This window comes from Chelonoidis abingdonii, chromosome 11 (genome assembly GCF_003597395.2).
Source record: "Chelonoidis abingdonii isolate Lonesome George chromosome 11, CheloAbing_2.0, whole genome shotgun sequence".
In the NCBI taxonomy this organism is placed as follows: domain Eukaryota; kingdom Metazoa; phylum Chordata; order Testudines; family Testudinidae; genus Chelonoidis; species Chelonoidis abingdonii.
The window spans coordinates 1083048-1106491 of NC_133779.1; the positions used below are offsets into that span (position 1 = coordinate 1083048).

The 23444-nt window shown below is 63.9% G+C and overlaps 2 protein-coding genes across 2 annotated transcripts in view; both read left to right on the forward strand.

Annotated features, from left to right (window-relative positions):
* LOC116819215 (cdc42 effector protein 2-like) overlaps positions 1 to 23324 on the forward strand; it is a 280118-nt gene extending 256794 nt beyond the window's left edge. Inside the window, exon 2 of the mRNA XM_075070550.1 lies at positions 23269 to 23324. The gene's annotated coding sequence lies outside the window, so the exon portion shown is untranslated. The remainder of the gene's footprint in view (positions 1 to 23268) is intronic.
* Positions 11437 to 23444, forward strand: part of PRX (periaxin) — a 28177-nt gene continuing 16169 nt past the window's right edge. Inside the window, exons 1-2 of the mRNA XM_075070546.1 lie at positions 11437 to 11467; positions 22950 to 23009. The gene's annotated coding sequence lies outside the window, so the exon portion shown is untranslated. The remainder of the gene's footprint in view (positions 11468 to 22949; positions 23010 to 23444) is intronic.

The following is a 23444-nucleotide window of genomic DNA, read 5'->3' on the forward strand; positions in this document are numbered from 1 at the left end:
CTGCTTGGGCCTGGCCTGGAGCCCACGTGCCCGGCATGTGCCCCTGCTTGGGCCTGGCCTGGAGCCCATGCGCCCAGCACACGCCTGGTGCACCCGCTCGGGCCTGGACCAGAGCCCATGTGCCCAGTGCCCCTGTTCGCCTGGAGCCCACCTACCCGGCACGTGTCCGGTGCACCCAGGAGTGGGCCTGGACCGGAGTCCACGCACCCGGTGCACCCGCTTGGGCCCGGCCTGGAGCCCACCCACCCGGCACGTGCCCTGTGCACCCGCTCAGGCCTGGACCGGAGCTCATCTGCCCGGCCCGGAGCCCAACCACCTGGCAGGCACCCGGTGAACCCACTCGCCCCTGGCCCGGAGCCCACCCGCCCGGCACACGTCCGGTGCCCCTGCTTGCCCCTGTGAAGCTGGTTCTGGTTCCAGGGGAACCCTCACGGCTTGCGGGGGAGGTTAGATGGCTGGGACCAGTCACAATGGAGATAAAGAGCCTTGTTTGGAACCCATTCAGCTGAGCCCATCAGTGCTTGACTGTAACAGCAGGACTCCTGGGTTCCATCCCTGGCTCCGGGAGGGGTGTGGGGGCTAGTGGTTAGAGCAGGGGGGGCTGGGAGCCAGGACTCCTGGGTTCTGTCCCTGGGTCTGGGAGGGGAGTGGGGTCCAGTGGTTAGAGGGTGGGGGGGCTGGGAGCCAGGACTCCTGGGTTCTATCCCTGGCTCTGGGAGGGAAGTGGGGCCTGGTGGTTAGAGCGAGGGCGGGACTGGGAGCCCGAATGCCTGGGTTCTCTTCCTGTCTTGGCCCCTGACTCTCTGTGTAACTGCCAGCAGTCATGGCCGCCTCTGGGCCCAGCGGGCGATGACTCTTCCCTTCCAGGGTGCTGGGACGTCCCCACTCTGGTCACACCCCTGCCCGGTGCTTCAAACCCAGCGTCCTGCCTCCCACCCCTGCTGGCTGCATAGCCCTTTGGGGGCCTCAGAGGGAGGGGCTAGCTCAGAACGGGGGGGTCTTGTCAGCATCCCTGGGCTCCCTCAGGCCCCCTTGCGCCCCATGGGGTAGCAGTTGCTTCATTTGGGCTCTGGCCACAGCTCTGCAATGTGCAGTGGGCTGGGTTGGGGTCAGTCCCCGGGCCCCTCCATGGGCTTCCCGGGCCTGGCGCACCCCAGGGCGGTGGCTCAGGCCATGGGCCCATCTCCGTTTGTTTCCAGGGGCGCCGTGGCCTGAGCCAGGATTAGAGTCTGGGCCCCCTCTGGCTGTGAACAGGGGCGGCTGCCGCTCCCCGGGGATGCCCACGTGCCCGCGCTGCTCGGGAGTTACCAGCAGCTGGGACTTTGCCCATGGCCGGCAGCAAGGGGAAGGAGGCTGGATCTGGCTGCCTGGCCCCGGCTGTAGGGCAGAGTTCACCCGCGACTGCTGTTCCCAGGCAAAGCCGGGCAGATTTTGCCGCCAGCCCTGAACTCTGCTCCCTGACGCTGAGCAGGTGGGGCCTGGCCTGCCGGCCCTCTGCACTGAGTGCCGTGGTTGGGGCCAGGGCCGCGGCCGCTTCACTGGGTTTTGCCCTGGTGTGGAGCACAGGACAGTCCGAGGCGCGAGGGCCTGGAGCTGGGGGCAGCTTTCCTGCCCTCCCCACTCCCCGGGGGTCCATCATTTGCCTGGGAGTTCAACTGCTGGGCCCCTGCCTAGATCCTTATTGCCAAAGTCCCATCCTGGGCAGCTGCAGGTGCCACAGAGCCGCCCGCTTGGCCCCTCCTGGGTCCAGCTATTCGGTCAGGGTGAGCGGAGAGGCGGGTGCTTGGGAAGAAACGTTCCCAGCGCCTGCTTCCTCCCGCTAGAGGGCAGGTTGTGCCCGGGCAGCAGGAGTGTGTCAGACTGGGGGAGGGGCGGGGGGGGCATGGAGAAAGAAAATCAGCAGAGACTTCCCCACATGGCAAACAAGCTTTACCCATCATCAGGGGCCCCCCGCGCCAGGCACTATCCTGACCCCAGCTGAGATCAGGGCCCCCTCGTGCCGGGCACCACCCAGACGCCAGCTGAGATCAGGGCCCCCTCATGCCGGGCACCACCCAGACGCCACCTGAGATCGGGGCCCCTTCGTACCAGGCACTACCCAGATCCCAGCTGAGATCGAGGCCCCTTCGTGCCAGACACCACCTGAGATCGGGGCCCCATCATACCAGGCACTACCCAGACCCCAGCTGAGATCAGGGCCCCCCCGTACCAGGCGCCACCCAGACCCCAACTGAGATCAGGTCCCTGTCGCGCTGCCCAGACCCCGACCGACAGCATGTGACGGAGCTGGGGTCTGAGCCCAGCGCCCGGCTGTTCAATACACTCAAAGTGGCACCTTCCGTGACCAGGAAGCAGCAGCCCAGCAGGAAATGACAAACGCTCCAGAAATGATTGTCACCCATCCACTTCCCGGAGCAGCGGAGCTGGCTGCCCGGGGCTCCCTGAGCAGGGCCATACCTGCTGCCCTTCCAGCAATAGCTCCAGGGGGCTCTGCCCTGGCAGCTCGGTTGGGAGCAGTTCCTTTCTGCAAACCCAGATGCCAGTTACCTCTGTCCCGCCCGCACCCATACGCCGAAGTCAGGTGTTTGCTGGAGATGGGTGGGTGCTAGAGCTGGGGCACTGGAGACGGGGGTCTGTTCCCAGCTCCCTGGGTGACTGTGGCTGAGTCACTTTGGGGCAGCGTGGGCAGCGCTCAGCACCCACTGGGAGCCAGTCTCTCTGGAAAATCAGCCCCTCCATTCGCTGGGCCTCAGTCCCCTCTGTCCTGGGGGTGACACCCGGCGCTCCCAGCACCCGCAGCCATTGGCCATTTGCAAACAAAACTTCTGCCATGTACGTTCGCAGGGGAAAATAAACCATCATAATTCTATGGGTGTGAGCTGGTCCTGCTCCCAAAGAGCTTACAGTGAGTGTGTGCAGCACCTGGCGCGATGGGCCCAATCTTGGCCGGGGTCTGGGCAGCGCCCGGCCCGACGGGGCCCTGATCTCAGCCGGGGTCTGGGCAGCGCCCGGCCCGAGGGGGCCCTGATCTCTGCCGGGGTCTGGGCAGCGCCCGGCCCGACGGGGCCCTGATCTCTGCCGGGGTCTGGGCAGTGCCCGGCCCGAAGGGGCCCTGATCTCGGTCGGGGTCGGGGCAGCGCCTGGCACTACAGGTTCCTACCCCATCCTCCTGGCCCCCGGGAGAAGGTGGGTCGCGCCCGGGGGGCAGGCCCGGCGCTGAGCGAAGGGTTAAAGGCTGCAGAGCAGCTGGCCAGGGGCCGGGCCGGGCTAACGAGGTGCTAATTGGGCTGGGGAAGGCGCCTGGCCGGCGGCGGGCGGGGCAGCAGGAAGCGGCTTCCCCCGCCCCTGGGGCCCCCCTGGCGCTCCCCGCTGGGACCCAGCTCTGCTGGGGGGCGTAGCGCCGGGCACCGCACGGACCGGGGGGCCCCGTCGTGCCAGGCGCTGCACAGACTCGGTCCCAGAGCCTGTCCCTGCCCTGCAGGGTCTGAGCCGCCCAAGGCTCATGCTCCCCACGTGACAGGAGGGGACACTGAGGCCAAGGAGATGCCAGGACTTCCCACAGGTGAGTGGCATGAGTGGCCGTGTCTCCCGTGTCCCAGCCCGGAGCCTCGGCCGCAGCCCCCCCCCCGACCCCCGCAGGTTTTAGGGAAGCCCCCCTTCTCTGGCCCTGGTCCTCCTCAGCCGTGAGCTCACATCCCCTGTGTCTGCTCCCGCTGCCTGTGCCCTAGTGCTGTGAGACCCCTGGAGCAGTGTCCCAGTCTGACTAGGGGCTCCGCCTCTCCCGGCCTGGAGGGGCCTGGCTTGTAACCCAGCGAGGTGCCAGTCCAGTGGGCTCCGGTTCCTGCCACAGGCGCCTGGGCACGCAACTCAGGGGTCTGGTGCGTAACCCAGCGAGATGCCCATCTGGTGGGACTCCGGTTCCTGCCACAGGTGACTGGGCACGTAACCCAGGGGCATGGTGTGTAACCCAGCGAGGTGCCCGTCAGGTGGGGCTCTGGTTCCTGCCATGGGCGGCCAGGCACGTAACCCAGGGGCCTGGCGTGTAACCCAGCGAGGTTCCCGTCCGGTAGGGCTCCAGTTCCTGCTACGGGCAGACGGGCGTGTAACGCAGTGAGGTGCCCATCCGGTGGGGCTTTGGTTTCTGCCATGGGCAGCCGGGCGTGTCTCTCTGGTGACTATGAAGGGACTTTGCACTGGGGCACGGAAAGCGCCCGCTGCCCTTGGTGCATCAAAGCTGCCCTGGCTCGGTGGCTCCAGGGTTGGAGCGAGACACTGTCTCAGGCCTTGCTGGAGGGGTGATGGTCATGGCCCTGGGCTTCTACCTGGCGCTGAGCCTGGCCTGTCCCCGGCGTGCGCCCGTCTCCCAGCACAGCGTGGCTGGCTGGGCACAGCGGGTGGCATGACTGTGGCAGGCGCGCTGGCTTTGCCTCGGGGGCTGGCTGCAGTTGCTGTACTGTGCCCACTCTCCCCATGCGTGCAAATTCCCCTGTGAACCCACACCATTCCTGGCCCAGCGGAGCTGAATGCCCCATTCTCTCCGCGCCCAGCAGCTCTGGGCCTGCCCCCCGGGCTCGTGTCTTAGAACCGTGGCTCTGGGCTCTGCCCGAGAAGGCGCTTGGACTTGGCAGCTAACCCATGCGCCAGGGGTGCTTCTCCTGCAATCTGCGTGGCTGCAAAGCGGCAGAGCCCTGCAGGCCTGCCAGAGGCCTCCTCATCCCCACCCAATCCGAGGGGTCCCGACCAGGGGTCCCGACTCCCAGCTCCGGGCTCTCTCTGCAGGGAGTCTGCTGGGCGCTACCCTTCCTCCGCCCAGCTGCAGTGGGATGTTTGCCAGCTGCTTCCCCTTAGCTCTCCCCAGCCCCGAGGCGTGGCATGTGCTGTGATCCTGCCATGCTGGCCTGGGGCAACCGGCACCAGGGTCTCAACAGCCTCCTGCCCACCCCTGTGGCAAGACACCCGTCTCCTCGGACCGGCCTTGGCGGCAGGGCAGGGCAGGGCTCTGGGGATGCCAGAAGGGCTCCCGAAGGTCCCCGAGGGGCTGAGGCTGCAGAGACCCTCACGAATGACTCCGTCCACTGGGGGGGGCTCTCGGTGCCACGACAGGACACCTGAGCAGCTCCTCCACTGCCCTGGGCGGTGGCTTCCCGCAGACCGTGCCCAGTGGGAGCTGCAGTGTGTGGGGACAGGGCAGGGCCCCGTTCGGTTGTCGGGGTGCCTGGCCTAGTGGCACTCGCGGGGGGTCTCTGCAGGGGCTGCCAGGCTGGCATGTGGCTGTAGCGTTAAACGGGGGGTTGGGGCAGACCCAAGTGCCTGCTTCCTGTTTTCCCGTCTCTTGCTCATTACACACGACTGGCGGGTGGGAACGGCTGCCTGGGGCGCATGGCGGCTCGGGGCCGGGGCCAGAGGGACTTACAAACTGGACCTGCACAAAGTGCTTCTCTAAGGAGTGAGGTAGGAGAGGTAGGGTCTCGGACGCCTGGGTTCCGTTCCCAGCTTGGCCGCCTTCCTGTGGGGGGATCGGGGGCAAGCTGCTTCCCCCCCACTGAGCCTCGTGGGTAAGGACCTGCCCTCTCTGCAAAGCACAAAGCCCAAGATGCGCCGCAGTCCGTGCCTGGTGCTGGAGCGACGTGGCGCTTGCCTCTCGGTGGAAGGCTTGGCTCGGGGGCGCGGAGGATGTTCCCAGCAGCAGTAGGCGTCACGTCCAGCGCTGAGCGGCACAGCTGGAACTGACCGTACTGCGAGGAGCCTTCGGAAGAAGGACGGTGACTGAGTGTGCGCTGGGATCGCTGCCCACGGCGGGGGAAGGGCGGCAGAGTGTCTCTTCAGAGCAGGGCTGGCTTGCACGGCCCTGAGTGTGCTCGGGGTGTGTCCATTACTGGTGGTGGGACAGGTACCTGATGGACACCCAGGCTCCATTGAAACAGGTGCTGTACATAGATGGAGATCTGAATTGCGTTAAACTTAATTGAAAGCCGGCGTAATAGCTGCCCTTCGTTACTGAGAGGTCAGAAATAAATAAGCTCCAGGTAGCTAAAACAATAGCAGCCTCTACCCCAAGCACAGGCAAACCTGAGCAGAGGGGGTTTGGCAGCTGGTTATTGTTCCCTGGGGGGGTATCTGTGTGGGAGAAGCTGCGGCAAGCCCTTGAGAGCGCCTTTGGGCAGAGTGCTGGCTGGGAAGGGGCTTGAAGCTCTTTGCTTGTGTCATCTCCTGGTGTTTTATTCTTGCTGCTTTAGGGAACAGGCATTGCCACCCAGCTCCTCCATCAGCTTCTCTTCTGAACCAAAATAACCTGCTCACCCTTGAATGTGAGTGAACTGCCTGGGATCGAACAGGGGACCAGTACCGTACTGTCCTCGCCCAAAAAGCTGAGCACTGAAATGAAGATGACCCAGGGAGGCTCAGCCCCGTGTTAGGTGGGTGGGTCCTGGTGGGTAGCAGAGCCGGGACTCTGAACCCAGATCTCAGGGACTGAGGTTGGGTTCTGAGGCTGTGAAGAAGGGACGTTGCTGGAGCTGGGGAATTGAGGGAAGCGTCCGGTGCAGCTTCCGGCAGCCCGGGCCGGTCCTGGGGCTTTCCAGAGGCTGTCTCCTGGCGGAAGCTGCTCCAGGAGGAGGATGTCCTGTGTTTACAATGGCTGGGCAGGGCCCCTCTCCCAGTGCTTGACCCGTTCCCAGAGAAGGGGCACAAACAACCTCTTACCTGCACGGATCGGGGGTGGGGTGGGCTGTGCTTCAAAGGGGGCTCCCCATCTAGCGCCCCTCAGAGCAGAACCGGGCACCGTCCGGGCGCTATCTTGGGAAGTGCTGAGAGCCCAGAGCCTGAGAACCTGCGCGGAGCAGCGTGGCCAGTCGAGGGCCGACAGCCCGGCCCTTGGGTGTAACTCAGCAGAGCCCAACCATCTCCCTTGTGAGCAGCCTGGGGCGGGGCTGAGTCCTGGCTGGGGCGACCTGGGCACCTCGCACCTCCTCTCCACAATCACTTGCCACTTGGGAGAAGTTTGGTCTTTAGTTTGTAGCTTCTCCCCTTTTGCAAACAGGAATCTCAGGCGAAGCCCCAGACCTGCTTTGCCTGCTGCTGAGGGGTCCCTTCCCCCTGTCTCAGTAGGATCGAAACCAGGTGCTCAGAGAAGGAGATACCCTCCCGCTCCCCGGGGTTGCTGGCACCCGGGGCTGCTGGCAGAGCTGGGAATGGAACCCAGGAGTCCTGATTCTCAGCGCACCACTTCCCTCCAGCCTACATTCCCTCTCCGCCAGGGGTGCTGGGTTCAGGTCAAACTTCCTCTCTCAGTCCGATTCCAGTGCTAGTCACCGACAGTGCTGGGTCAACCCACCCGGTTCCTGCAGCCCGTGCAGGACCTTGTCTTCACGGTGACACTGGGTGCTGCTGCGAGACAAGAGGCGTGTTCTTCGCTCAGTGACCCGAGGGACATGGGGTTTGGGGGCCAGGGGCAGATCTCTAGTCAGGGGCCGGGGGCCGATCTCTGCCAGGGGCCACGGGGTCCCCACCAAGCCGCACTCTGGTATCGTGGGGCCAATCTCCAGTGGGGGCTGGGGGCTCCCCACCAAGCTGCACTCTGGTATCGTGGGGCCGATCTCTGCCAGGGGCTGAGGGCTCCCCACCAAGCCACACACTGGTATCGTGGGGCCGATCTCTGCCAGGGGCCAGGGGCTCCCCACCAAGCTGCACTCTGGTATTGTGGGGCCAATCTCCTGTGGGGGCTGGGGGCTGATCTCTACTCAGGGGCTAGGGGCCAGTCTCCTCCTTTCTGCTTCAGAGTCGGACAAGTGTCCACGCAAGCCGTCCCCAGGCCCGATGCAGCATCTTCACCCTTCACGCCTCCTCCTGCCTCGGTGCAAAGCCTTCCCGCTTCAGGGCTGTTTGGTCCCCAATGGGCAGCTGCTGGGGCCTGGGCTCCCCTCCAGCTCCCAGAGTCCTTACGCACCAGCGCTGCTGCCACCCAGTCCTTCCGCCTGGCTGGAGAGCAGCCAATTGCACTTTAATTAACACCTTGCGAGACCTGCTGTTTGCATGGTGCTGACGAGGGTGCATAGATCAAGGTGCTGCTCGGACACGGCCCCAGGATGCCATGCTGCGGCCAGCCGGGAAAAGCAGGACACCCTCTCCCACTCCCCCAAGACTGACCCTTGCCGCTGCTCAGGCTGTCGGGGCGTATTGCACCAGAGGGGCGAAGAACGTCCTGTCCGGCTCCGCTGGCTTCTCCTTTGCACGTGGCCGGGGCTCTGCTGGTGGCCGAATGCTGCGCTCACGTTGCCTAGCAGTTAGAGCTGGCTGTTGGGGGGCGGGGGTTATTGCTGAGATGGGGAACCAGGACTCCTGGGTTCTATTCCCAACAAAGCGAGTGCCTCCTCCAGCACCCGCCTGTGGCCCAGCTCGGCCTTCGGTGGCCTGGCACTCGCCCTCCCTGCCTGCCTGTTCACCCGGGCACCGAAGCCAGGGGCTTTAACTTGTCTCCCTCATCAAATCCGCCCTGGGCAGGGAGGGGAGAACAATGGGCTGATGCTGTGTGGAAGTGCTGACGGCGGGTTTGCGCTAATCTGCTGGGCCCGTGACCCATTCACTGCTGCGTGCAGGGGGCTTTAGCCTCCAGGAGCTGGGTGCTGGGGAGAGGGGTCCGTGGCCAGGCTGGGGACGGAGCGGCGGGAAGATGTGCGACTGCTTCGGAAAGGCTCTCCGCACCGCCTGGGCCCTGGCCGCTCGGCGTGGTAAGCCAAGGCCTGGGGGAGGGCAAGGACCTGGCCCTGCAGCCATCCGGGGGCCCCGCTGCCAGCAATGCTGAGCCCCAGGGTGGGAAGGGGAGCCTGGCAGAGCTGGGAGTGCAGCCCCGAACTCCGGGGTCCCAACCCTGCCCGGGGTTCAGCAGCTTCCGGCTCCTCACCTGGGAGCTTCCTCGAGGCTGCGGGTGCGGCTGGGGGCGGATTGCCTGGGACAGACCTTCTTTGTGCATTTACTGCCCCGCTGAGGGGCCCAACGCCTGTGGTCCCGACCGAGGTGGCAGACCCCTCCTCCCTCTCCGTCTCTGCACCTGGGGCCCTCGGGCCCAGCGGTGCACAATGCTAACCAGTCGTCTCACTAGTGCATTGCATGGGTGTGATGGAAATGGCACCGTCTTCCACCCCCCGTCACAGTAGGCAGGAGCGTGCTCCTGTGTCCTGACCCCTGCCTCAGTTTCTCCCACCCTGAGAACTGGGGGGTGGCGGGTTATAAAGTGCATGGAGAGGCCCCATGCTTGGACCGATTCTGCCGGGCGGCTGAAGGCTCAGTGCTGCCAGCAGGGAACTCGGGAGCTGTCAAGCGAGGTTAGCTCAGTGCGGGGCCCTGTGCGGTGAGCAGCAGAAATTCCCTCGCACGGATGCTTGCCCTGGTGTGCAGCGCGGCTGACCCGACTGGGTCGCATGTTGCACCATTGACGCTGGGGCCGGGTAGGGGCAACCTGCAGCAGCGCAAACGAACTCCCTTGGCACTGGGCCACAGGCTGCTGTGCCCTGGAGCAGGGCCCTAAAAACACCAACCCCTGGCTGGGCTGGAGCCCAGGCGCTGTGAGTCACTGTCTCCCTGGCTGCGGGCTCTGGCTGGGCCCTGCTGCTGCCTTGCCGGAGGGGCTGCCCCCTGCCCTTGTCGGATCTGGGGCATTGCTGGGCACGTCCTGGCTCCTAAAGGCAAACGCGAGGGGGCATCCAGGGCTACACCTGGCAAAAGAGACGCCAAAGCTGGGAGCCAGGGAGGAGGTCTGGATGCTGGGAGAGCCCAGAGCAGAGGGGGTTCAGCTGGCTTTGGGGTAACTGGGAATTTGGGGGGGGGCTTCTGTCAACTTTCTAATCACAAAACCAAACACCCCTGCCTGAGGCCATGCCCCTGCTTGCTGCAGCCCCCCTCGCTCGCTCTCCCCTACCCTCACTCACTTTTGCTGGGCTGGGGCAGGGGATTGGGGTGTGGGGGCTGAGGGCTCTGGGAGCGTCTGGGGATGAGGGGTTTGGGGTACAGGGGTGGTGAGGGCTCTGGATGGGGCTGGGGATGAGGGGTTTAGGGTGCGGGGGGGCTCAGGGCTGGGGACTGGGGTTGGGGTGCGGAAGGGGGCTCAGGGCTGGGGATGGAGTTGGGATGTTGTGGGATGAGGGCTCTGGGTGGGCTGGGGATGGGGTTTGGGGACAGGGGTGGTGAGGGCTCTGGGTGGGGCGGAGGTGAGGGGTTTGGGGTGCGGAGAGGGGGCTCAGGGCTGGGGATGGGGTTGGGGTGTGGAGGGTGAGGGGTTGGGGTACAGGATGGGCTCAGGGCTGGGACAGGGTTGGGTGTGTGGGGATGAGGGCTCGGGTGGGGCTAGGGGATGAGGGTTGGGGTGTGGGAGGGGGCTTCAGGGCTGGGGATGGAGTTGCCGGCAGCTCAGCCCCTCCAGCAGCAGCGGCTGCAACCATTTAAAAAAATTTGGGGGGGCGCCACTTTCTTGGCATCCTAGGTAACCGCCTAGTTCGCCTAAATGGTTGCACCGGCCCTGAGTGTAGATTCCATTACTGTTTTTAATGTTTTATCCGTAATGCAATTAACGTAAGAATGAAATAGGTTTGCATAAAAAGAGCTGCGTGGTATCAATAACCATGGGCAGTCACACTATTAACCATCTCTGAAGAGAACACAAGCAGGTATGCCTGGGCAGCCTGTCTCTGCTGGAGATAACACAGTGAACAGAGGGAATTGTGGAGCCTGGGGGTGGAGCTGAGGGGTTTGGGGTACAGGAGGGGGCTGGGGATGGGATTGATTGTGAGAGGGGTTGCAGGGAGTGGGCTCTGGGAGGGAGTTTAGGTATCGAACGGGGCTGAGAGTTGGGGATGGATTTGGGATGCGGGAGGGGACTCAGGGTTGGGGTGCGGAAGGGGGTTCAGGGTGTGGGGTCCCAGCAGCCCTTACTGTGGCTCCCAGGAAGTGGCTGCCAGGTCCTTGCAGTCGCATGGCACAAGGTGGCTAGGGGGTCTCTGTGCCCTGCCCTTGTGCCGATAGCTCAGCGGGGCTGGGCACTGGCATGGGGGAGGCTGCCCACCTGCCCCAGGCCCTGCCCGCCTGCACCGTGGCCGAGAAAGGGGCCCTTTAAGTGCAGAGCGTGGACAGTAAGTAATATCTGGATCCCGTAAGGGACCGTGAACACACACACACACACACACACACACACACACACACACACACACACACACACACACACACACACACACACACACACACACACGTGTGTGTATATATCCCACGGACTCTGATGTCGGCCTGGCTGCAGCCAATGGCTGGGGAGCGCCTGCCCCTTTCTGCTCTGGGCTAGAACCTGGCTGTGTCTCCAGCCTCCTTTCCCCAGCCAGCTGCAGGGCTCGCTGGCCGGGGCCACTTCCCTCCGCTTGGCGGCGTTTGGCTCGGTGGGCTGGGGGTCGAGCTCAGAGAGCAGGGGCCAGGGGCTGCCAGCTCCCAGGTAAGGTGCTGCGTGGGGCTGCCCTGGCAGTACCCGTCTGTCGCCTCCTGCGGGTGGAAGAGCAGCAGCAAAACGTGCCAAGATCTCACAGGGGCTTCAAAACCCAGTTTCCTGCTACTGAATTCCAGCCCAGGGTGAGCTCCCCATGCAGCACTCCGGCCTTGGGGGTTGCTGCCGTGGGCAGGAGGGGACCCCGGTGCATTGCTGGTGGGGTGGGCTGAGACTCGTCCTGCTCGTTTCATGTCAGGGTGGGGGGCTGTGAGCACTGAGCTCTGCTCGCTGACGGCGAAGTCCCTGCACCGCGGGCGACATGCAGGGGTGCAGATGTGCCGCCTGCACCCCCGGGTGGCTCCGCTGGCCGGGTCGCTGCTGACGCTGATTGTTTGGGGAGCTGGGGCGAGCTCTGTGCCGTTGTGCGTTCTAGTGTTGGGAGGGGGCTGGGCTGGGTTGGGGGGTTCTTTGTACTTGTCAGCTCAGGACTGGTGCTTGGCGTGGGTGCGAGCGGCACCGAGCAAAGGGATGAGAGCAGATCCCTGTGGCGGAGGTTAAGCTGCGTCACCTCAGGCCCGACCAGCACTCAGGTGCGTCGGTGAGGGGAGCAGGGGAGCTGAGGGGCAGCACTCTCGGGGTGGTTTGAGTGATTGGCTGGGGGGTGCCCCGATCTCTGCTGGGGAATTGCCGTGGGAGAGGCTGACCCAGCCCAGTCGGATCTCCGGCAGCCCCTGTTCCCTGGGAACTTGGGGTCTGTAGGAAGGAGCCTGGCGCGGGCAGGGATGTGGGGGTTGAGCTGGGTCTACATACACAGTGCCCGTGGCCAGGTCGGAGGGACTGTTCCATGGGTGGCAGCTACAACCCAGCTGGGGGCCATGAGCACTGCCCAGCCCGGGAGGGGCCCGGTCTCAGGGTGGGTTGGGGCTTGGGGAGCGGCCACCAGCGGGTTTCAAGATTCAGCCACTGGCCAGCGGGGGTTGACCCTAGGGCAGCCTGGCCACCCAGCTCGGTGTGGGTCATAGCAGGGCCCTGGTAGGCATGAGGAGGATGAGCAGCCACCGCCGTGCAGCCTGGGTGGTTGCACCAGTGCAAGGCAGGCGTGTAAAGGGTGACTGGTGCAAAGACCTGCACGGGGGCGGAGCAGCGTGGGACTTGGGGTTGGGTGTTGTGTGTGGCTGTGCAGGGGGCCTGGCGGCAAATCCACTTGCCTTCAGCCCCGTGAGCTGAGCCTGCGGCTGGATTCTCTGCTCAGCCACTCGCCAGTGCTGCGCCCTGTGGAGAGGGTCCCGGTGCCCCTGTTGGCTCCGCCGGTTCCAAGGGTGCAGGGTCAGGCTGGGCAGGATCCAGTCCCGCACGGTGCCGGTCTAGAGGGCAGGTCGGTCTGTGCTCCGACGCGCTGCCCCAGCACTGGAGTTGGAGCCTGGGCGCCCTGGGGTGCACAGTCCCTGGCTGGTGCGGACGGGAGCCCATGGAAATGCCCCAGCTCTGGGCTCGGTCCCTTGCAGAGAGCGAGTCCCTGTGCTGGGCCCCCCGAGCTCCTCTTGCTCTGTTACTCCGGGCAGTGACTCCCACTGCTCCCCCCATGCGTGGCCTGTCCTTGCCCAGTGCACGGTGCCCAGGGGCAGCCGGGGCTGGGCCGTTCTAAGCAAGGGATGGGTCTGCCCACTGCCGTACTCCAGCCCCAGCAGTGCCCAGGGCTCCAGCCTGAGCTCCTGGCCCTGCCGCGTTTGGAGCTGTACAGATGGGGTTGGGAGCTGCACGGATACTGGGACCAGGCTGTTGGGAGCTACACGTGGGATGGGGCTCGTGGTTTACTCAGCTCAGCCGGGAGGAGATTTGAGTAAAGCAGCACGAGCTGCGGCTAGAGGGAAGTACCAGGGTCCGCTGGCCTGTGGTGGCCCCTGCTCGAGGACCCTATGGGGTAGAGAGCAGGGCCTAGCTGGGTACATTGCCCCTGCTACGTGCTCCTCAGGGGGACCGGATCAAACCGCGCCCTCGGCAGCAGGGCGTGTGCCCACTCCCCTCCAGCGTGACAAGCCCTGGTGGTAGAAGTGCCTAGCCAGTGCTGGATTAAAGGGTCTGAGGGCCCTGTGGAAATTGGGGGAGGGGGTGGCACGTTTGCCCATATTTGGCCCAGCCACCCCCACCCCTAGTCATGAAGGGGGCGGGGGGCTGGGCTCAGTCTGGGTGACATGTGACCTTTGATGCCACCCAGCCGAGTACGGTGGTCAGGGTCCCCCCTGCGCCGAGGGCTCCATGCGAGAGCACCCAGTGCCTGCTGGTTACTCCAGGCCTGGCTGTGACCGTCTCTCAGCCAGCGCGGCTGTGCCAGCCAGATCACACTGCCCGCTGGAGCTGGGTGGGCACGAGACAGGAGCAGAGAGCTGGTCTCAGAGCCACCTCACGACGTCTCCTGGGACAGGAACGGTTACGCTGGCCAGAGGGGGCAAGGCTTTGGCTGGCGCAAAGTCACCCCAGAACTAGCACTGTTCTGCCAGGGCAAGCGGGCAGCCACTGCCCCTGCAAACTGGGCACACGTGGTTATTTGACCTGGGCTTCTCCGGCCTCGCGGGGAGCCGGGCCTGGACCCGAGGGAACCAGGGGGTGGCTGCTCTGGGAACCCAGCCACTGCTGCCACTTCAGTGGTTCTGCACCGGGAGACAGGGGACCTTGGTGGGGCCGCGACCTGCCCCCCCGCGCCCTGCGGCCAGCGCCAGCCAGGCAGGATGCTTGCCGTGACTCGCCACACAGGAAGCCACTTCTCAACCTCCTACTGCTCAGATTCCCCGGCCCCGCTTCCTCCAGGAAGCCAATTGACAAGTTTGTTTTGCCTGCAGCCTCTTCTGCCATGAAGGAAACGCTCCCAGGGTGGGGAGGTGGGAGCTGGTGCTGAGTTGGGCGCCCGGCCTGGCGGAGCTGAGGAGCTGCTTGAGGGGGCTGAGAGCCGGGGATTTTAGGGCTGGATTTTCCCATTCGGGGCAGCACCGTCCAACTGGTTGCAGCCGAGAGCCCTGCCAAGGGCTGCCCGAGAAGCCTCCCCAAGCAAGCCCAAGGCTGGAGCGTTGGAAAACCAGGGTGGGAGAACACGCCTAGACACGAGGCCGCGGTTTGAATTCAGTCGCTGGCTAATTAGATCCTCTGCATAATCGGCTCAGACTCTTTGACCCCCCCACCCCCATTTAATTCAAGCAGAATCGCTGGCACTAAACCCCCCCCGCTGGCTGGTGTCTCCTGCCGCGGAGCCGCCGGGGCAAACAGGAACGTGCTGGGAAGTGGGGCCCTGGCGTGTGATGGGATCGGGCGGGATCGTCCTGGACACTGGAGCCCAAGGCCGGGGCTGTGCCCCAGAACAAGTTGCAGTGGGCAGGTGGGGGAAGGGGCAGCCTGAGCCCGGCATGGGGCGTGGGGGGAGGAAGAGGTGGAGGAATGAACTTGGGGGGCCGGGCGGGCTGCCTGTCGGCTCTAGGCAGGGCTGGGCAGGCGGGGGCCGGCCGCCGGGACAGAATTAGAAACGGGAAGCCGAAGCAGGGTGGAGCGCGGCCGAGGTGCTGGAGCCAGGGAACTGGGGCCTCTGGTGCCACTCGGCCTCGCGCCAGATACCGTCCAAGAGCAGCCTGGGGCTGGCCAGCGAGTGCAGGGGGGGGAGAGTCGGGGCCCCCTGGTTCTCTCACCAGGCCTGACTGGGAGCCCATGGTGCCCTGTCCCTCCACCCCGCTGGGGGCTTGGCACTGCTGGGCGGGCGGGGGGCTGTGCCCGACGAGGGGCCGTGGCTGGAGAACAGCACTGCCCCTCCACATGAGCTCAGGGTGCAGTGGGCCAGGGCTGCGCCTGCTGGCTCAGGAGGGGGCCTGGCACCGCTCCAGCCTGGCGGGGCCAGCTGCAGTTCGGTACAGACAGACTGTATGGCCTCCAGGGCCCACATGCGCTGGTCAAACCGCTGCCCCTCCCCATCTGTGCATGGCTCACAGCCGTGTGCCCTCCGGTGTGTTTGTACCGCGCAGTGCACCAAGGCAGAGAGCCCCTGGCTTCTCTTCTCAGCTCTGCCATTGGCCTGGCCTCTCTCCATGCCTAGTTCCCCATCTGCCTGGTCTGGTCTGTGAGCTGTGTGGGGCAGGGCTGGGCTCACTCCGCGGTTGTGCAGTGCCTAGCGTGGAACGGCTCCAGCCTAGATGTCACCACGCTGCAGTGGCGATGGCTCCTGACCAGGGCCGAGGCGGAGCTCACCAGGAAACATTTTTTTGTTCCCAGGAAAGATTTCAGCAGAAACAGAAGCTTTAGTGACATTTTTCTTTGTTTTTATTTTTCCAGCTTTTCATCCCCAAAAAGAGAGATTTTGGGGGCTTGGCCGACATCAGGAATTTCTGTACTGCTGGGAAAAGCGGGTTTGTCCCAAAGCACGTTCCAGGGGAAACACTTCTCCCCGCAAGCAGGGGGTTTGTTTGGCCTGCTAGCTCCGTGGGGCAGGGACCGTCCCGTTGGTCTGACTGCAGTGCCTAGCGCTGGGGGGCCCTGGGCCGAGGCTGTGCGCTCCAGCGCTGTGCCAGCTTTTGGGCAGGACAGGCTCCAGGCCACAGCGCGCCAAGCGCGTGCTTGGGGCGGCATGCCGCGTGGGGCGCTCTGCCGGTTGTCCGGAGGGCGGCAGCCGGCTCTGGTGGATCTCCCACAGGCGTCCCTGCGGAGGGTCCGCTGCTCCCGCGGCTCTGGTGGAGCATCCACAGGCATGCCTGCGGGAGGTCCACCGGAGCCGCAGGACTAGTGAGCGGCAGAGCGCCCCCCACGATGTGCCGCCGTGCTTGGGGTGGCAAAATTGCTAGATCCGGCCCTGCTTTTGGGTGTCTGGGTTTGGTTTGCTTTGGGTTTTGTTGCTGGCAGAAAGAGCTAAAACTCGACACATTTTCATCCCTTTGCAGCACAGAAAGCCGGAGCCTCCCGAAATAGCCCCGGGCCCCTCCTTTCCCATCCCCGGTTAATTTTTTTCTGCTGAGCCTATAAAATACTTGGCATTCTCCACTCCTTGCTCCTGCGGGGAGCAGCGGCAAAAGGAGCCGGAAAGGCGAACAAGCCGCCGGTTGTCCAGCTAGCGAGTGGGACGAATTCTCTGACTCTCGTTTGCTGACTTTCCCCAGGGGGCTCGGGCACTTTAGGCAGCGGGTGAGGGGAAAGCAGCGCAGGGGACATTTCTCTGTCCAGCCCGGGGTGGGGGACCTCTGCAGCCGGAAGGAATCTCGCCCTCTGCCCAGCATTTCTTCCCCCCTGGGAGGAGGACTTGGGTTCGCCTCTCTTCCCACCTGCCCAGGGCTCATGGCTGGCTGCTGCTCCCGTCTGCCCGGTTCCGTTCTGGGCTGTGTGGGGTTAACAGGAGCCCTGGTTTCAGCCTCTGCAGAGCTGGGGAGACAGCGTCTCCCCGGGGTCACCCCTGAGGCTGGTCTCTGACCCCCAGGACCGAGCTGCCCCCTGCTCCAGAGGAACGGTGGCCTTGGGGTGGAGGCATCGGACAAGGCTATGGGAGGCTGCCCGGGCTCCTTGGGCAACTTCATCTCTGGGCCTCAGTTTCCCCACATGGATGGGAGAGCTGGCTCTGGGGCTGGCTGTATGACAGGGCCATGTAGGCCGAAGGACGGGGAGTCAGGCCCTGGTTCTCTTGCCTCCTTATGGGCAAGTTACTTCCCCTCACTCTGCCGCGTCCCTGCTCCTGGGAGCTCCTGGCATTTCTCACGCGGGGTCTGGGCAGCGCCTGGCACCAGGGGGTCTCTGGGCACTATCCTGATGCATCTGGTAACAAATGGCGCTGGCGCGACACGCAGGGTGGAGCTCAGTTCCAGACTGGCTTTCGACCTGGCTTGTCTCAGCGTCGCGTCAGGCGCGTGGGAGCTGGGGATCGTCCGTGCTCTCGTCCCCTGATGCTCGGTTTCTGCCACAAGACCCGACTTCTGCAGCCCCTGGCATACAGCAGGGGACGTTTCTCGCGAATGCGCCTCTCCGCTGCCGGGCTGTGCAGGCTGGTCGTATAGACACTCCCCCCCGCACCTCCTGCACCTCGATGAGAGCCGGCAGACCCCTTCCGCCCATCTCACCGCATCTATCCCAGGGCTCACTCAACACCCCTGGGCTAAACCAGGCCAGACCCGAGCTGCTCTGGTTTTAATCTCGGGGTGGTTAAACCAGGCTCACGCTTGCTGGGGGCAGCGCACTCCTGAGTTGTGAACGTGGGGTAGGGGTGAAAGTCGAGTGAGAGCGTGTGCCCGGGGGGTTCGTGCCCTTTAACTGCACCGCGTGAAATTCATGCCTGTAGTTAAGTCAGATGAACTCTCATAAGAGTGGCCAGACCAGGTCAGACGAAAGGTCCATCTAGGCCAGTGTCCTGTCCTCTGACAGTGTGTCACGGACTCCCAGTCGTGCCCACGCGTGGCCCCGTGCGGTCCCTGGGGGATCCCCCTTCAGTGCGACAGCCCTCTCGGGGGGCCGATCTTTTTCGGGGTCAGGCCCTCCAGGAGCGGCGCCAGGGTTTCTGGCACCCTAGGCAGAATTCTGGGGGCGGCATTTTGTGCGCTCCCCATGGGGCGCGCGGGAGCTTCCAGTTCCACTCCCATCACGCCGCCAAAGGACCCTCCACCGAAATGCCGCAGGCGACAGCAGTAGTCATTGAGCTGCTCAATTGCCTGCTGCTGTTTTCTGCAGCACGTCGGCAGAAGGTCCTTCTTTGGCGGTGCGACAGGAGCGGAACCGGAAGCTCCCGCGCGCCCCATGGGGAGTGCACAAAATGCCGCCCCCAGAATCCTGGTGCCCTAGGCAACTGCCTAGGGTCACCTAATGGAAGCACCAGCCCTGGGCCCCTCCACCTCCTGGAGCCGCACCTCTCCAAGCCTCAGCACGTCTGTCTCTGCCGTGGGCCCCCTTAGGGAGTCCACTTGCTCTGGGCCCCCCGGGCCTCCACCCCCAGAGGGAATAATGCCCCCCCCTCCAGCCCTGTTCTCTAGCCCAGAGCGACTCAGCCAGCATAACACAGGAGGGGTTATTGAGAGCTGAACTCAGCACAGGAAACTCTCTGGCCTCAGGCCTGGCCTCCCTCAGCCCAGCACATCCCAGTCCCCCTGCAGCCAGGGGGGCTCTGCCTGCTCCCCCCTCCAGCCCTGAGCCCCCCTGCTTCCCAGCTGGGCCTCCGATATCCCCGGCTCCAAGCCCCTCTGTCCATTGGCTTCTCTCCAGGGAAACAGGGTCGTAAACAGGGTGGCCTGGGTCTCCCTTCCTCTCAGCCCCCCTCTGGCTGGAGCCGGCTGGTCAGGTCACTGGGGTCCTCTCCCCGCAGCCCATTGTCCCCCACTGGCCAGAACCGGCTGTGACTCCTGAGCTGGGTCTCCAGGTCACCGGGTCACTGGGATCTCCATTTTCCAGGCCCTCGGCCGGAGTCCCGAGTTCCCTTCCCGGTTCTGTGTCCCAACAAACTCCCTCTCCCCTCCCCTCGTTAAACCAGTAACACCCGGAGACACCGAGTCCTACCCCCTCTGCACGCAACCCATTGGAAAACCACAAAAAATTTTAAAAAATCCCCCACTTTGTCACACAGTGGCCAGTGCCAGGTGCCCCAGAGGGAATGAACAGAACAGGGGATCAGCAAGTGACCCATTTCCTGTCGCCCATTTTCCAGCTTCGGGCAAACAGAGGCTGGGGACACCATTCCTGCCAGCCTGGCTAGTAGCCACTGATGGACCTGTCCTCCAGGAATCTATCTAGCTCCCCTTTGAACACTCTTATGGTCTTGGCCTTCACAACATCCCCTGGCAGGGAGTTCCACAGGCTGACTGTGCGCTGGGTGAAGAAATACTGCCTTTTGTATGGGTTATACCTGCTGCCTATTAATGTCATTGGGTGACCCCTAGTTCCTGTGTTACAAGAAGGAGTAAATAACACTTCCTGATTTACTTTCTCCACATCAGTCATGATTTTATAGCCCTCTAGCCTATCCCCCCTTAGCTGTCTCTTTTCCAAGCTGAACAGCCCCAGTCTGACTGATCCTTCCTCCCACAGGAGCCAGTCCAAACCCCCTCAGCATTTCTGTTGCCCTTTTCTGAACCTTTTCCAAGTCCAGTAGATCTTCTGTGAGACGGGGCGACCACATCTGCCTGCAGGGTTCAAGGTGTGGACGTGCCATGGATTTATACAGAGACAATACAATATTTTCTGTCTTATTATCTCTCCCTTTCCTAATGATTCCCAGCGTTGTGTTTGCTTCTTTGACGCTGCTGCACATGGAGTGGATGTTTGCAGAGAAGTAGCCACAGTCACACCAAGATCTGTCTTGAGTGGAACAGCTCATTCAGCCCCCATCATGTTGCATGGCTAGTTGGGATGATGTTCTCCAATGTGCATCACTTTGTATTAATCAACACTGAATTTCATCTGCCATGTTGTTGCCCCGTCACCCAGTGTTGTGAGGTCCCTTTGTGGTGTCGGTGAGTCCCTGGCCTGGAACCTGGGCCCGCGAGGGGGCAGGGGATGTCTGGGCCTGCAGGGGTGTGTTTGCAGTGGTCAAATGGCTCCTGTTTAACTAATCTGGGGCTGTTTGGGCAGGCCCCTGGGAATGGGGAATTACCACAACCCCTGGCCATGTACCCTCTTCCACTCGAATTCTTGCAGCCAGGTTAGCCAGCCGGCTCCTCCGTGGGGACCCATCCCCAGGGCTGAGGGAATGTTGCTGGCAGCTTGCGCCCCATCCTGGTGAGGGGCTGCCGAGTGTGTTACCTGCCAGGCTGAGCCGGGGGCGGGGGGTTGGAGAGGAAAGCGCTCACGGACCCGAAGGCTGGGATTCTGGGCTTGTTATGAGGTCTTCTACAGTAGCACTTACAGGCACTGAGTGAGGGGGGGGCACCTTACCCTTACCTCCCCCCATGACTGAGAGCAGGGGGCCCCTTGGGGCTGGGTGCTGCACAGACCCAGCAGATGGTTACTGCCCCAAATTGTTCCCGCTCTGACCAGACAAAGGATGGACCTGGCTCCCTGACCTGCTGGGCCCCACTCCCCTCCCCGAGCTGGGACCAGCCCCCAGGGGTCCCAGTTCCCTGACCCACTGGGCCCCACTCCCCTCCTCGAGCTGGGACCAGCCCCCAGGGATCCTGGCTCCCTGACCTGCTGGGCCCCACTCCCCTCCCCGAGCTGGGACCAGCCCCCAGGGGTCCCAGTTCCCCGACCCACTTGGCCCCGTCCCCTCCCCTCCCCACGCTGGGACCAGCCCCCAGGGGTCCCAGCTCCCCAACCCACTGGGCCCCCCTCCCCTCTCCGAGCTGGGACCAGCCCCCATCCAAGAAGAAGAAGCGGGTGGCAGGGGTAGCTGTGGAGCTGCTGCTGTCGCCTGCGGGTGGGAGGAGCCAGGGCTGTGCAGAGACATTGTTCGGGGTCCCGGGAATCTTTGCCCAGAATTTCAGCTATGCCAGCGCGGCCCTGGGCAGGACGCAGGGACCCATTGTTTCCCGGGGGCTGGGAATGTGAGATGTCAGCCAGTGACCTTTCCAGGGACGGGCCCTGCTGGCACAGGCGTGGGAATGAAATGCCACCGGGCTCTGTGCAGAGATGGGTGCTCGACGCCAGTCTGCCCCCAGGTTGGGATGGGGGGACCCATGAGGGATGCAGTGGGGAGAGGGGAGGTGCAGAAGGGAGAAACCTCTTTGGGTCTGGGGCAATGGGGTGTCAGGTCCTGGGATCCTCAGGGAGAAGGACATGGCCAGAGTCGCTGAGCAAGTCACTGCAGGGTTGGGAACCCTGGGAAGTGGGAGCCAGGACTCCTGGGTTCTCTCCCTGGCTCTGGGGTGGATGTGGGGGTGACTGGCTTAGGGGAGCAGCCTATGAGGGGGCAGGGCATTGCCATTCAAAGCATTCTGCCCCCCAGCACTGGTCCTGCCCCCCAAGGCTGTCAGGGGAGTGAGATGAGCAGCATCTGTGCTGACCCCTGACCCCCATATGGCTGTTGCGCAGAGTCTTGCCCAGCCGTCTCCTCCCCGCAGGAGCTAGTGTGTCTCGGCGAGGGGCAGGCTTTCTCCATGGGGCACTAGTATCGGGATGCTCGAGCACGCGCCTGCAGCTCGTCAACCCTTCCCTTGGCTCCTGTGTTATTGCTGTCGGGAACTCCACAGTCCACACAGCTCAGCTGCCGAGCTGCCCTTGTCGTGTGTGTGCCCTGCACCCCCCCACACACTTTGGGTGGTGGCCTCCATTCTTTCCAGCTGTGATGCTCCACAAAAGGGTTAATTGCTGCTTTCGTTTAGCCCAAAAGAAGGTCTGCAATCCACAGGCCAAAAGAGCCATTTGTTGGCAGCAGTGAACACTATCCCGCATACCAGCCGGACAAGGAAATTGGTGGCTGAATGAAGTGGGACTGGGCTGGACGGGTTTGCTCTGAGGTGACACCTCGTGCTGCTCTGAGTATGGATTGTAAAGGGAGTGACATGCTTGATACCCCTTATGGAGCTGAGCGGGGGGCTGGCTCTCACCCTACGCCGAGGGCTGGGGTCCTGCCTGGGAAACTCGCCAGCCCTGCCCCAGCGAGATGAGCGTGGTGGGTGGCTGAGGGAGCCCCTGCGACAGCCTGGGGATGGGTGCACGGTCCAAGCCTCCCAACTCCCTGGGCAGACCTGCCTGCCTGGGGGCCCTGGGACCAGTGCATGGCATAGCCCCCCAAAAGACAGCAGCAGGGGCGCTGGCCTGCGGGGGGCTGGAGGAGTGTTGAGGGCCAGGCTCCCCGTCTGTGTTATCAGGGTGGGGGTTGGGCTGGTTTTCCTGCTGACCACTGGCTGGAATAAACAGGACCCTGGGGATGCTGGTTCCTGACAGGGCTCCAGTGGGGTGGGGGGGGGTGGCATGTTTAGATCAGGTTCCTTTGACCTCAGGGGCTCTCCCCTCACCCCAGGGCCAAGTCGCAGCAGGGGAGGGAGAAAGTGGCCCAGTGCCGGGGCTTTCCTGGCAGTGACCCCGAGGTGAGGTTACGTTCCCTGGGGCGCCTGGGGCTGGCCGGGAGCTCCCCCCGTCCTGCGCCGGCTGTGTTAAATCGCACTACGTTGTGTGGTGGTTTGGGGCACGGCTTGCGTGTGACGCTCAAATGCCCTTCGCTGTTCGGCGCCTGCTGGACGCGTCCACCTGCTGCATGGCGAGGCTACACATCCGGCTGGGACAGGGGGCAATGGGAAAACCAGGGAATCGGAGCCGTCTGGGATGCGAGATCCCCTGCTGGAATCTGGGGTGCTGGACGGAAACCCCCCGGGGGCAGCAGCTCCCCTCAGATTGACGATCTCAGCAGCCTGTGGGCTGGGGTCACCGATGGAACCCCTCTGCCCCCCTGCATTGCCCTGGCCAGATCCCAGCAGTCCCTTGGCCTTCGACCCCGAATCTGGTAGTGGAGCCGCAGTGTATTTCTAGGTAGCCTCCTGCGAGTGCTGTGTGACTCCCCCCTCGCGCCCTCTCCCCTTCAGGGCTCCTCAGTGATGCTGTTTTCTCTGTCTGGCAGGTGCAGAGAGTGAGCGGCCGGACGGCCATGCTGTCAGCGCAGGAAGCCAGTCTCCTGTAAGTAGCTGCATGGGGGGGTTCATGCCAGCTCCCTGCTCCAATTCACAGGGGGTTGGGATCTGATCTGCAGGCCCAGGGCGAGGAAGGACCATGGGCCAAGCTGCTCAGGGCAGCCTTGGATCAGACCCCCCGGCCCCTCCTCGATTTCCAGGCCGCTGGGCAGAAGCCTTGGCTTGGAGGTGCAGGCTGGTTACCGTGTGCAGCTGGGCACACAGCCCTGCCCGAATGCGCTGCCAGGGAGACGGATGGACAGATGCTAGGTGTCATGGAGTCCCTGGGCGATGCTCTGGAACTGCTCCCCACAAAGCCAGGCAGGACTTTGGGAGCCTCATCTCCCTCGGAGCAGACTTGTTCAGGGCAAGAAGCTCACACGTCTTCACCTCCTGGGTCTCTCCTTGGAGCATTCAGCATCCTCTGCCCCTCCGTGCGCTTCCCA